Raw genomic sequence first — 14639 nt, forward strand, 5'->3', positions numbered from 1 at the left:
TGCTAAAGGAACCGAACGACAAGGATGGGATTAGCAGTCCATCGCCTTAACCACTCGGCCTCCCCGCCCCCTTGCTGACTGAGAGAGGCCATGCTGCGGACCTTTTCAGCTGCTGCTGCTGTGCTTTCAGCAGGCTGTTTTGAGCACAGAGGGAATAGTGAATGAGCCGTCTTTTACACACCTCTAATCTGTTCCGTAGAAACACGGTGCAGCAACCCGTGCCAGGAGACTGTTTGTGCGGCAGTTTAAAGCTTGCTACCACCTTGTCGGTTCACATCCACGTAGGTGCCTGCAAAGGTCACGACCGTCGCCGGCATTCTTTCGCAGAGGCAATATTGTAGCCTATGAGGTTTATCCGAGGCGCGATCATTGCTGGTTGAAAACTTTACCCAATACCCCGCCAGGATGACTTGAAATACAGTCAGCTTTGGCAATTTTTGCTAGCCTCTCAGGAGGCTTAGAGTATTGTTGAGAAAAAATAGCCTTGTTTCGTTTAGGTTTTGTTTCTCGTCGAAAAGGTGTCTGCTGATGATTGAGCGCCAGAGCCAGAAGGCTTGTTGTTTTGTAAATATGTCCTCAAGACGGGTATCATTAAACTGCAGCGCAATTACAGCTCACCGTTACCCATCGTAAACAGGTTGGGCCTGTCTGGTCCGGTGGGCTCTCAGTGGCGCTAAAGCTTCCAGTGCATGTCGAGCACAATGTATTAGCCTTCCACCGCCTTACCCGCTGGACCACCTCGTCATCTTGCGTGGTTTCTTTGTTTAACACTCCTGAACCATGTGCATGTGGATGCCGCCTTCGTCTTTTGTTTCAGCCGCCGAGGGCCTGTTTTCCACTGAGGCCCTGCGTCAAACTCCCTATGAGACACAATCGAACGTTAGTAGTAACCTCCGATTACGGCCGAATGTGGATTCTGCTCGGACGACGGGGCACCGGTACATCCTTTGTAGCTTTGGCTTGTTAGCCAAACGCTACAGCAGTTTGCCATTTCCCATGAAATCATCCTTGATTTCCTTAAGAAAGGTGCCCCAAATTGGTGGAAAATCACATCTCAACCATACGCTGTCCAAAGCATTGACCCGCCTTCACGCGGCAAAACAGAACGTGTTGTTGGCCCGCACTGCTGGGTCAAACTGCGCTTCCCAAAAACAGATTGGGTCAAAACCGACAGAAGAAAACTCTAAGCCTGCTCTAAGCCCTACCCACGGGGAGGGCTCGACAGTCTCGCACAACGCGAGAGCCTCCGTTTCGCCTGTGTAATTTGGGGGCCGATGAAAACTGGGTCCGACCCGGTGAAGAAGCCCACGACCAGCCCGGCTAGCTCAGTCGGTAGAGCATGAGACTCTTAATCTCAGGGTCGTGGGTTCGAGCCCCACGTTGGGCGGCTCTGTTGACTCTCTTTCTTCCCAAAAGGGTGGCGGGCTCCAGCGTGCCCATTCGCCGCGCAGGCTGAGTGGATTTTGCGAGCTCCGGAAACATCTTTCAAAACAGATGTCGCTGTTAGTGCGAGCAATTTTAATCCCTATCACTAACCCTAACCCTTGCTTTTACACCGGTGATCCGGCGGCAGCAAGCAACAGCGGCTGTCTCTGTGGCGCTACCTGGAGCAGGATCGTCTGTTTCCGCGGCCGTCTCCTCGTCCAATCGCCGATCTCGCCGTCCATTGTGAGAATGGACGAGAGCCAATCGCGTCGCTCGCCGTCCATTGTGAGAATGGACGAGAGCCAATCGCGTCGCTCGCCGTCCATTGTGAGAATGTACGAGAGCCAATCGCATCACTCAAGCTCCATTGTTGAGAGCCACTCACCGCGCTTAGTTTCATTCTAAGTCAGGTTCAAAAATCAGACGAACGGAATATAGGATAAGTTTTCAAAGTAAGTAATACATGTTTTCTACTTTCTTCCTCTCTGTTTACAATGTTCTCAATTGGTAACTCGTTACGTTTTCGTCCGTCGTTCATCCGTGTTTGGCGTTCACAAACTTTTGACTCGCGAATTGCCCATAATGAAACAGTTTAAATGAAATCTAACTTTCTAAAATCTATTTACACGTTCTTAAGTTCGATTTAAATGGGGGAAAAAACGCGTTTCAGCTGTAAGTGCAGTCATCCCTTATGACAATTTACCTTGTTTTTACTATAGTGAAAGCGTAGGAACCATGTTGTGTTTTTGGCTGATCGATTACAACTGTATGAACACAGTCTTACTATAAATGAAAATCTGAATGAACAGCAACAACAAAAAACGTTGTGCTTGTGTTTGTCGTCATTTACCATGGTTTTACTATAGTGAAAGTATAGTAATCATGTTTTCTTTTCATGACTTGCCTAAAATCTCACATATTAAACATAATTGTGCCTGTAATCGTACTTATTAAACTCAGTTTACTCGTTCTTTAAGTGTAAACACAGTCTTAATATAAATAATCAAGTAATTTACCATGCTTTTACTATAGTGAAAGTGTAGTAATCATGTTTTGTTTCCATGATTAACCTATAATCTCACATATATAAAACACCATTTGCCTGTAGTTTTGCATAGTAAACACATCTATTCTATTTAAAGTTTGATTTGGATTTTAAAAATATGTGTAGTTGTAGACATTATCATTTCTAATTAACATTTAATGTGATTAACTAACAATGCACTTTATTTCACATTGTGATTAATACATGCTATATGTATTTACTATAGTAATAACAGTAAATTATGCATAATTGCCACAAGGCCATGGGTGTTGGCGAGTGGATGGCCAGGTTGAGGACTTTTGCCAGCTCTGGGGTTTGTCCGTCTGGAGGCAACAGACCAGCACCACGGCAGCAGAAGTTGTACAACCTCTGCCAGAAGGTAAAGTTACCTGTATCTCATTGTAGAATATGAATGTGTACATTATTTGTCAAACATTTTTACACGTGACTGTGTTTAATGTTTTTGAAAGAAGTGTCTTTTGCTCATTCAGCCTGCATTTATTTGATCCAAAATACAGAAAAAACAGCAATATAATTTGTACTGCATATTTGTATTTATTTTTTAATGAAAACTGTGATACGTTTTGCAGAATTCATTGATGAATAAAAAGTTAAAAACAACAGAATTAATTTCTTTAAAAAAATTTTTTTTGAACAGTACTGTGTATCGTTACAGAAGATTTCATATTTGATTTCTAATGCTGTTCTTAATATAACTTTTTACTGATTTCTAAAATGATTGCTAAATTTATTCAGCGTTGATGACAAAAAAAATTTAAAGTACATGTAACTGTAAATTTAAACTGTATTAACATTTTATAATATTATTAATGTTTTTTATATTTTTTATTTAATAAATGCAGGACTGATGAGCATAAGACACTTCTTTCAAAAACATTAAAAATAGTAATGTGTCCAAACTTTTGACTGATCCTGTATTTGTGTGTTTTCTTTTATTATTATTTTTTTCATAGGAGAGCTGCTTGGTGTTGACTACCTCCTGCGTCAGACTGGACAGCCCCTGGTAGTGGACCCTGACTCAGAAGAGACAGAGAACATGCTGGAGGATGTGGATGAAGGCGAGGATGAAGAAGACGAGGGCTTTGAGGAGGACCAAACACTTGACATTACTGAGTCGAGTCTTACTGATGACCCAAGCTTCTCTCTGTCCTCCACTCAGCCTGATGCCTCCTTCACGCCAGGTGCCTCAGCATCCCCTGACGAGTCTGTGGTATGTAAATGTCTCGTTTAATGTATGTATGTAATTATGTTTTATGTAATACTGTAACATTTCTAGGGAAAACATAATAATTTGTGCTGACCTGTTGCTTTTTGTCTGAAGTTGACAAAAAAAAAAAACATCTAGAAAAATATATATATTTATTTGTTTTGGGTTTTTTGTCCCACTTCACTGTACTCATAATGTTGTTGATTTCATTTTTTTCTTTTTGTTGTATTTTTCTCACAGGCTTTGGCTAGTGCTGGTGTGCTGGACAAAGTGGACGGCCTTGCGGAGTATCTTGTGGAGCTCAGGAATCAGCCATCTCTGGCTCTCACCAACCATCAGGTCAGTTTCTCTTCTTGACCTGTCATATGTTAACACTACCACTTGTTTTGTTTTCTCATTTGCCATGTATTATATGCTCTCTCTGCTTAGGTGAGCAATATAGTTGGCAGAACCTGCTGGATTTCGGGAGTGGAGAGCGTGAAGAGGCATACATTCACCACCACTGCCCCACTTGCCCAGTGGCCAGATTGTTGTCTCCTGATAGAGACCATTTCAAGCTCTGTGCCATCCATAAGAGTCCAAAAAAGAAAGGGGATAAAGTTTTATTTATGTGCATTGTTTTCTGCTTTCTGTTCTTTTGAACTTGCAATGAATGCACTAGTGCCATGGACATTAAGACAGTTTTATTTAATAGTATAGTTTGGTTTTCTGTTCTTTAGTACTTGCAAAACATGCACAGGACAGGAGTCATTAATATTTTAAAGTTTTATTCATTTGTATTGTTTTGTGCTTTCTGTTCTTTTCACTTGCAGTTAATGCACAAGAGCCATGGACATTGGACGGTTTTGTTTATATGTATAGTTCTGTTTTCTGTTCTTTTGCACTTGCAAATTATTATTAAGAGGTAATATTCTGTTTTCTGCACATGCAACATAACTACAAGAATAAAAATTAAAAAAAAGAAAAAAAAGAATAATGAATAATTGGCTTTGACTGATTGAAAAATAAAAGTTTGGTCATGATCAAATAACTCTTTTTGTTTGTCATTGTTACAGTATCATTAAACAGTTATACGCCCTTTTAAAAATGTTGATAAATTTGGGGATGATTTAATACATAAATGTACAATTTTTTGTACTATAAGTTTTAGAACATAACTACAGCAGAAATATATTTAAAGTGCAAAAACTTTGAATAAAATATCAATAATCAGTAATATAAATCTAATAAAATATTAATTTGTCATTTCAAAAATGATTTCATTCATTTGGACATTATTTATGTGATAATTACTGATAAATAAAACATTCAGTAAACACTTCAATCTTTGGCAACACTGTAATATGAACTGGGAAGCTTGTGATCATCCTTACCCCCATATAAATGTACAGGAAAATAGAGAAAACATTTTTTTTTTTTAGATAATTTATTGTAAATATACACTACAAAAACATTGCTTTAAAGGACAAAGAGATAAAATTCCCTTTCACTTCTTTTCTCCTCATTTTTTCCTTTTCTTTCTTTTTCTCTTTTCCCCCTCTTCTCCCCCCTCCTTCCTTTTCTTCCCCCCCCTTAACAGACTATTGTTCCCCAGCTTTGGCGCAATCGGTTAGCGCGTTCGGCTGTTAACCGAAAGGTTGGTGGTTCGAGCCCACCCAGGGACGTGTGAAATGCCGGTGTTTTGCACGCGCGTCAGGTGTCCACTAACGCCTATGCCATTCTTAGGGTTGCGAGGCACAGCTTTCTCAGGGGGCGTTTATCCTAGCTGGCTTGTTTTAAAAGAAGTCAGTGGCGGGTGTTTGATGAACATTTTCACCAGCTCGAGTTTGCTGTGGCATGTGGATTCATTCTTTACTGATGATCTGTCTCTGGGGCTCATCTAGTTGACATGGTATCCGCTGACATTCGGCTGAAGGTGCTGATCCACCATCTGCTCTTGGTACGGACTGGATCCGGGGGACTGCAGTGACCATCTGATCGGAATACAGAATGGATCTGGCGGCTACGGTGACCTCAGAATAAGAAGAAACAGACTAATATTAATGTAGATGCAAAAGTTCCATGTTGCCACAGTGTCAGATTGGAGAGGATCTGGTTTTCACAGTCTTGCGTCGATGGCCGTCCAGGTGAAGAGGTCTTCACTGATGATCTGTCTCTGGGGCTCATCCAGCTTGCTACCACCTTGTCGGTTCAGATCCAAGTAGCTGCAAGAAAAGGTCACGACCGTCACCGGTATTCTATCGCAGAGGCAATGTTGTAGCTTGTGTGGTTTATCTGAGGTGTGATCATTGCTGGTTGAAAACTTTCCCCCGATATCCCATCGGGATGATTTGAAATACAGTCGGCTTCGACAGTTTTTGCCGGTCTCTCTGGACGCTTCTTGAAAAAGATAGTTTTGCTTCGTTTTGTTGGAGTGGCTGGTTGTTGGTCCTCGTCAATGAGGTGTCTACAGATCATAGCGTGCCGGAGCCAGAAGATTTGTTGTTTTGTCAATATGTTCTCAAGACTTCGCTGCAGGTATCGTTAAACTACAGCACAATTACAGCTCACCGCTACCCATCGTAAACAGGTTGGGCCTGTCTGTTCCGGTGGGCTCTCAGTGGTGCTAAATCATCAAATGAAGAGGATGGGATTCAAACCCACACCAACCAAGGTGTGCCGAGCACAACGGATTAGCCTTGCATCGCCTTAACCACTCGACCACCTCGTCACTTTCCGTGGTCCTTTTATTTAACACTCCCGATTCAGACCATCAGCTCATTAGTAGAGCACTCAGTGAACTGAACTGAGTGTGTCAGATAAGGAGGACACTCAAAAAGTGCAGAGTGGGGTCCCCAGGACCGAGGATTACTGCTAAAGGAGCCGAACGACGAGGATGGGATTCGAACCCACGCGTGCAGAGCACAATGGATTAGCAGTCCATCGCCTTAACCACTCGGCCACCTCGTCATTTTATGCGGCATTTTCTATTTAGCACTCCTGATTCAGATCATCAGATCATCAGTTCATTAGTAGAGAACTCTAAGAACTGAACTGAGTGTGTTAGATAAGGAGGACACACAAAAAGTTTAGCATGGGGTCCCCAGGACCTGGATTAAGGTCCAGTGCTAAAGGAACCGAACGACAAGAATGGGATTCCAACCATTGCACAGAGCACAATGGATTAGCAGTCCATCGCTTTAACCACTCGGCCACCCCGTCCCCTTGCTGACCGAGACAGGCCATGCTGCGGACCTTTTCAGCTGCTGCTGCCGTGCTTTCAGCAGGCTGTTTTGAGCACAGAGGGAATAGTGAATGAGCCGTCTTTTACACACCTCTAATCTGTTCCGTGGAAACACGGTGCAGCAACCCGTGCCAGGAGACTGTTTGTGCGTCATGTTTAAAGCTTGCTGCCACCTTGTCGGTTCACATCCACGTAGGTGCACGAAAAGGTCACGACCGTCGCTGGCATTCTTTCGCAGAGGCAATATTGTAGCCTATGAGGTTTATCCGAGGCGCGATCATTGCTGGTTGAAAACTTTACCCAATACCCCGCCAGGATGACTTGAAATACAGTTAGCTTTGGCAATTTTTGCTAGCCTCTCTGGAGGCTTAGAGTTTTGTTGAGAAATATAGCCTTGTTTCGTTTAGGGTTTTTTTTCCTCGCCAAAAAGCTGTCTACTGATGATAGAGCGCCAGAGCCAGAAGGCTTGTTGTTTTGTCAATATGTTCTCAAGACAGGTATCGTTAAACTGCAGCGCAATTACAGATCACCGTTACCCATCGTAAACAGGTTGGTCCTGTCTGGTCCGGTGGGCTCTCAGTGGCGCTAAAGCTTCCAATGCGTGTCGAGCACAATGTATTAGCCTTCCACCGCCTTAACCACTGGACCACCTCGTCATCTTGCGGGGTTTCTTTATTTAACACTCCTGATTCATGTGCATGTGGATGCATTCTTCGTCTTTTGTTTCAGCCGCCGAGGGCCTGTTTTCCACTGAGGCCCTGCGCCAAACTCCCTATGAGACACAATCGAACGTTAGTAGTAACCTCCGATTAGGGCCGAATGTGGATTCTGCTCGGACGACGGGGCACCGGTACATCCTTTGTAGCTTTAGCTTATTAGCCAAACGCTACACCAGTTTGCCATTTCCCATGAAATCATCCTTGATTTCCATAAGAAAGGTGCCCCAAATTGGTGGAAAATCACGACTCAACCATAGGCTGTCCAAAGCATTGAACCGCCTTCACGCGGCAAAACAGAACGTGTTGTTGGCCCGCACTGCTGGGTCAAACTGCGCTTCCCAAAAACAGATTGGGTCAAAACTGACAGAAGAAATCTCTAAGCCTGCTTTAAGCCCTACCCACGGGAAGGGTTGACAGTCTCGCACAACGCGAGAGCATCAGTTTCGCCTGTGTAATTTGGGGGCAGATGAAAACTGCATCCGACTAAAATTACAAAAAAAATTTTAGGACTCTAATGATGTTTCAGATGTAACTTTTCTCATCTCTGTTGTTAGGTTGTCACCATCTCTGAGACTCAAAGTGTCAGAAGTCGCATAAGCTGGTTTTGCAAAATGGAGGTCAAAACTATACTTTCAGGGATCATTTCTATAGTTTCTAACTAGGAAATGCATCTTTGTTAAAAAAAAAACAAGTTTTAAATGAGCATCAGTTTCCATATGAGTTCCATACAGTCTATCTTTTCTTTCATTAACAAGTGTAATAATGACATTAATGCAAAGGTGAATATCTGGCCCATTATTATGCATAACAGCTAAAAGACAAGGTACAAGTATCTTTTAACTATAAGGGTTATTATAGATATGCATTCCCCACTGTCGAAGAAGTTGTGACTGTCACAAAATCTTGCACTGACACATTTAAGCCATATTAAAGAAAAATGTTTAGGTATAGAGAGATGATATGAGGGCAGTTAAGAGTAAAACGCTCACCTCTAAAATTCTCTATCTGCTCAGACAGCCTCCACTCAGTTAGTTTATCAGCGACAAAGCTGTCCATTTAAAATGACCTGGAGAAAACATAGCAATAGAAGTTAGCAACAATTTGAAGACTTGACACGCTTCTTTAACTCTTACTACTTAAGCCAGTAGAGCACTGTATAATATGATAAGCACAGCGCAGCTGGTTAACATAACTCAACTATTGTGTTGCCTCGTCGCTCTAGCCGCGGCTAAAGGGGGTTGCACACTGGACGAGAAGGGTTTTTAAAATTCAAACACATTATTCTCTATGGGGCCGTTCACATGTCGCACCTAAAAACGCGTGGAAAACGCTAGGCGCGCCGCTTTCATCCTATCAACGAAGCGCTCGGGCGCTTGCGCTCCGGAAGCTTGTGCCGTTGCTAAGCAACCATGACCTGCGCTCTCCATAAATACGCGGAAGATTCAGGAAAGGATAAATGGATTTTCAGCATTAAAAATCGTTTGCAGTAGCTCTGTTATTAAATTTATTTAAAAATATTTATTCCTGTACAGCTATGATAAACTGTTTCTCCGACTAGGAAGTGCTTTCAATGCTATTACGGGACAGGATGAAGCTAATTGGTTAGTTCATGTCACATGAGCTGAGGTGCGCATGCCGCGCGCCTACATTTGAAATAACGAATTTGAGCGCGCAAAAGACGCTTCATGTGAACGGCCCCTATGAGTGTACACACACCGGCGGCGCAATGTACATAGTCTTATATTAAATTTACACTTATTTGTCACAAATCGTCGTTATACTGACTTCACCATGTGCTGCAATATAAATTTAGTTTTACATTAATTTACAGAAATCGGCTACTAGAATGAAAAATTGCTGATGTTAATGGATTTTCAGGTGATATTCTCAATTCATTCAGTTAACAGACGTTAAGTGTTCAGACTGCAGACTCAGCAACGGTTGTATTTAATTATACAGTACAATCATAACATAGTACTGGAATTATCTAAACCCATGTCCTTAAACATAACAATATTGCTGGCCATAAACTGAGAAAGTACGCGATACCTCGAGTTGTCCTAGACGCGGCGAGGGCGGCTTCTCATCCGATGTTTGAGCCCCTTAACGCGGCATGAAGTCGCCACTAGCTGCACTGTACTTATCGTATTACCACCATTATAACAATGAGATAAGTACAGCACAATTTATGAAAAATAGAATTTAAACACCGTGTAAAGTGAATTCAGTCATTTAGGTCATACATTTACTTCTCAAAAGCATTTCAACCATTTTGACATCCAATTTCATGAACTTATCGTTATTTTTAATCATTCAAATTTGGCTGGGTGGTTAATAACACTTTCTTCTTTAGTCTGAAAAACTCAAAACACATTTATTTTGATTTTACACGGATTTTAAACTAGTTACATGTCGCGATATCCGCGGGTGACTACATGATAACCACAGAATTACCACGGTCATTTTTTCAGCAAATGGTGCTAAACTACCAACGGGGACATGGACACAGAAAAGTTTACGTTACATTGACACTGAAAATACTTGCTTACCTTGAATACGCGACGAAGTTGTACCGAAGAAGCCCAGGCCAAAAAGGATCGAGTGTGAAGTTCAAGTGACGGTTACTCAAACGACTGTTGTGAGAAAATACCAGAATAGCGGGGGGAAGGCTTCGTGAACCCAGAACATGGGTTACTCTTTGAAAAATAACCCATAAACCTAAACAACCCAGGAATTGGGTCAAAATATTAGCCCTATAACCCAGAAAATAGTTACTCTCTGAAAAAATAACCCAAAATTTTAACCCAACACAAATAACCCAGAAAATGGGTTAAAGAAATAACCCAGGAGTTTTTAGAGTGTAAGTATGTAATCATGTCAGTGCAATTTAGACAAGTCCAACGGATTCATAGACCCAGAAAACATTGGGTTAGACACCAAGATTACTTGGCTAGGACTTAGGATATTTTAAGGGTTTTCATCCCATCTTGGACGCCATCTTGAAAATGACACCTTTCTAGTGGTCAAACTTTGGTAAACTTTTAGTATGTTTTTAAGGACACCTAATACTACAAAAAACAGCTGAGAAACCTTTTGTTAGAATTTTTTTAGGGTTAACGTAGACTAACCATGTTCCGTACACAAACGATGTTCCGTACAGATTACCTTTTACTGCCGATCGCTGAATAAATCATACATAAACTATATATCTGTGTCAATCTTCATTTCTCCCTCTTTCACCCCCGATCACGACAGAGACACTCCCACCATTTGTTCCAGAGAGATTTCAGTAAGTTTGTTAGGTCCGCCCACTGCGCTTGAAAATGGATGGTGGGCAAACTAAACGTGAAACTGGCACTTGGGAGGGAAGACAACTAGAGCAGCAAAAATTTGCATTTCCATTAAATTTATGGATCTCACAGTATTAGTCTTTATAAAATGAATATTAAGTTATCACAAATTGTTAAATAAATTACCTTTTGTTGAATAAATGCTTTGAAATGGGAATATTTAAACGTCAAATGTGGGCGATGACCACTTGGCGCCACTCTCCGTCAGCAGACGCGGTTTGCCCATCATCCTGCGCGCAGTTTTGATTTATAAGTTCATAAAGGGTCAATTAAGTTAGCATTCATGTTAATTTAAAAAGAAAAAAGTTGGCATTAATTTAATGTTACATGAATTTAATGTTTTGACATTTTAAATTGTCATTCTTTAACAAATTAAACATGAAATAAAACTGGATTGTAACGTAACATTATTTTATTGCCAACTTTTCAGTTATTTAATTTATTATAAAGTCAAACACAATGATAGGTTATTTAGAAAAGTTATTTAGTAAGAGTTCATATAAGACATACAATTTCATAATTCATAATATAACAATTTGAAAAACAATTTCACACAATTGACACAAATAATGTTAATTTACAGGAAAGTCAGCAAAGCAAAAGGAAAAGAAAGATGTCAGGAAAGAAAAAAACAATATTCAAAGGAGAAATCAAATGAGGCAGTTGAGGAAGTGAAGGCAGGGGCAAGTTTAAGGGCAACTGCAAAAAAATACAGCATTCCCCACACTACTCTCCAGGACTATAAAAAAAATGAATATGTCCACAACCCTCATCCTAACTCAGCCCTGACACCTGCAGAGGAAGAGGCTCTAGTTTCTTTTATTTTCTGGATAGCGGACCATGGCTTTCCGGTGACAAGATCCCTTGTCAAAGTGTTGGCTGTGGGGATTATAAAAGAGAGTGGCAGAACGGAGAGCACCACTGTCAATTTGGAGAAGGGCCCAAGCGATGTGTGGTGGTCCAGGTTCAAGGCCCACCATCCAGAATTAACCTCACGGACAGCAGATTCCCTTGACAGAGCCAGGGTCCATGGGGCGACACCAGAGGCCATTGAAGCCTTCTTCAGGCTGTTTGAGGACCTTTACGTAATGCACGGTTTAGATGAAAAGCCACATCTCATCTACAACTGTGATGAGACTGGCTTTGGAGACAAGCCTCGGTCCAGGGAAAAGGTCCTGTGCCAGACTGGAAGGAAGCATGTGTACCAGCAGCAGCAGACCACCAGGGAGCACATCACAGTCCACTGCTGTGTGAATGCCTTCCGAGTAATGCCTACAGGCTGGATGGGCCCCCCAACGCCCTCTACGGTGTCCAGGATAATGGTTACATGGACTCGGAGCTCTTCTTAAAATGGCTCAGCCATTTCATTAAATATGTTCCTGAAGAGAGACCACTAATTTTAATCATTGACCAACACGAGACACACGTTTCAAAAGATGTAATCATGTTCTGCAGGGAAAACCGAATTGAAATTCTCTGCCTACCTGCCCACACAACCCATATTCTGCAGCCCCTTGACATTGCAGTCTTCAACCCACTGAAGACTGCTTTCTCCACTATGGCTTCCAGGATGGGTCTGGTGCGAGGGGACATTGTTGTGGGGAAGAAGCAGTTTTCAGCTCTCCTCAAACATGTCTACCCCACTGCAGTCACAGCCCAAAACATTAAGGCTGGGTTCCGCAAGGCTGGCATCTTTCCTCTCTCCAGGGCTGCTGTGGACACAACACAGGTATTTTGACATTAATAATATGATAATTCATCCTCTAAGTTACTTACATTTCTTTCCAAGTGTGTTAATGAGTTTTACATACACAGCAAAAAGGGCAGAGTTAAATTAACTCTCCAGGAAGTTTATATGATTCTACTCTCAAGAGTGTCAAGTGTTAAAATCAGAGAGTTAAATTAACACTGAAGCAGAGTTAAAGTTAATGAGATAATTAGTGATTAACGAAGTGATGATTGATCATTATTGGAGACACCTGATGTTAACAAGCAGAATCGCCAAAGGAGAAAACCACATTTTTTAAGCAACCATTGTAGTGGTCAGTGTTTGCATTAGTTGGGCTCTTGACCCTTATATCATTAACATTAGATCTTGCTGGGCTGCTTTATTTGAGGAATAACAACCAGGCAAGCCAAGACCACAAGTCATCAGGAGGTGATGGTTATGTTTTAATGTAATCATTGCTTGACCTGAATCATTGAACTCAATTTAGAATCAAGTCTCTGAGTTATTTTCCATTAAAGGATCTGTAACTCGGAGATAAGCTTCTAAAAGAGTTCAGTCTATTAACTGTTGTATATATTTAGTCTCATGAGTCCACAACAAACAAATCTCTCCATCTTTTTTTAAAATATATTCTGGAAGAATTTCTCATAAGTCAAAATTGGGTTGTTTAGACAAACACACACATCAAGAACCAGCGTATGAATCTCAGGAACGGTGACAAACGACGTGTTCAGATAAACAGATCAACTCTGAACTCTCATCATTTATCCATGCCGCAATGCATGATGGGAGTCATGGATGAGTCCTGATTGGCTACAATACTATTTTTGATGGTCACCGTTGTTGTGGTTCTCACACTGATTCTTCATGTCTGTGTGTCTTATCTACTTTATTTTCTTTTTGTCTAGACTTTGATCAAAATACTTTTTTTTTTTTTACATATCTGTCTGATTAAAGATGTGGTTCTCATTCATAGAGTCTATGTAACCAGTGATAAAAACCATAGTCTAATATTTCACAAAGAATTATTGAAAACCTGGTTGCCTTTTGTCTGGCTGTTATAACACTGCTACAGCAGCCAAACAAGTTGAGATTTTACAAACGTTAAGTTCAAGAGCCCAACTAATGGAAACACTGACCACTGTAATGGTTTCTTAAAAAATGTGATTTTCTCCTTTGGTGATTGTGCTTGTTAACATCAGGTGTCTTCAATAATGATCAATCATGACTTAATTAATCACTAATTATCTCATTGACTTTAACTCTGCTTCAGTGTTAATTTAACTCTCTGATTTTAACACTTAACACTTTTGAGAGTGGACTCATATAAACTCCCTGGAGAGTTAATTTAACTCTGGCCTTTTTGCTGTGTACGTTTTATTTTATTAGGTGGTAAGAGTGCTTCCATCTGCAGATGGAAATGATGCCACACCATCCAGCGCTCCCACCACTCCGTCAGACACACCATCCATCGCTCCCGCCACTCCGTCAGACACACCATCCATCGCTCCTGCCACACCAACCAGCTCTGCCACCACAACATCCATTACTCATTCACCCACACCATCCAGTGCTCACGCCACTCTCACCTTCACGTCCAGCACTCAACCTGATGACAGATTAAGCACAACTCAAACACCTTGTCCCACCTGTAACCGGGTGGCTCCCAAAAATTACCTGGTGGCAGCAGGCGTAATACCCGAGAGTCTGCCTAATGTCCTCATGAGTCCAGCCCTGGAAAGGAAGGAGAAAGTGAGGCGTCGCATTCCTTTGCCAGCCCGTGTCATCACCAGCGACGAGTGTTTCAACCTGCTGGTAGAAAAAAAAACTGAGGGAAAAGAGAAGGAAGAAAACAAAAGAAAGCGCAAGGAAGAGATGGCAAAAAAGGAGGAGGAAAAGAGGCAAGCCCAGGAGGCCAAA

The 14639-nt window shown here is 41.6% G+C and overlaps 5 non-coding genes across 5 annotated transcripts; 4 read left to right on the forward strand and 1 right to left on the reverse strand.

Annotated features, from left to right (window-relative positions):
* The first annotated feature begins 315 nt into the window (after positions 1-315).
* Positions 316-456, forward strand: LOC141326987 (U4 spliceosomal RNA). The gene has a single exon (XR_012354311.1). It is a non-coding gene; the product is annotated as a U4 spliceosomal RNA (small nuclear RNA).
* An 858-nt stretch (positions 457-1314) lies between these two features.
* Positions 1315-1387, forward strand: trnak-cuu (transfer RNA lysine (anticodon CUU)). The gene has a single exon. It is a non-coding gene; the product is annotated as a tRNA-Lys (tRNA).
* Positions 1388-5932: 4545 nt separating this feature from the next.
* On the forward strand, positions 5933-6073 carry LOC141327094 (U4 spliceosomal RNA). The gene has a single exon (XR_012354411.1). It is a non-coding gene; the product is annotated as a U4 spliceosomal RNA (small nuclear RNA).
* A 492-nt stretch (positions 6074-6565) lies between these two features.
* On the reverse strand, positions 6566-6647 carry trnas-gcu (transfer RNA serine (anticodon GCU)). Its single transcript has one exon. It is a non-coding gene; the product is annotated as a tRNA-Ser (tRNA).
* Positions 6648-7147: 500 nt separating this feature from the next.
* On the forward strand, positions 7148-7288 carry LOC141326997 (U4 spliceosomal RNA). The gene has a single exon (XR_012354321.1). It is a non-coding gene; the product is annotated as a U4 spliceosomal RNA (small nuclear RNA).
* The last annotated feature ends 7351 nt before the right edge of the window (positions 7289-14639 follow it).

The sequence above is a fragment of the Garra rufa genome, chromosome 2 (genome assembly GCF_049309525.1).
Source record: "Garra rufa chromosome 2, GarRuf1.0, whole genome shotgun sequence".
NCBI classification, from domain to species: domain Eukaryota; kingdom Metazoa; phylum Chordata; class Actinopteri; order Cypriniformes; family Cyprinidae; genus Garra; species Garra rufa.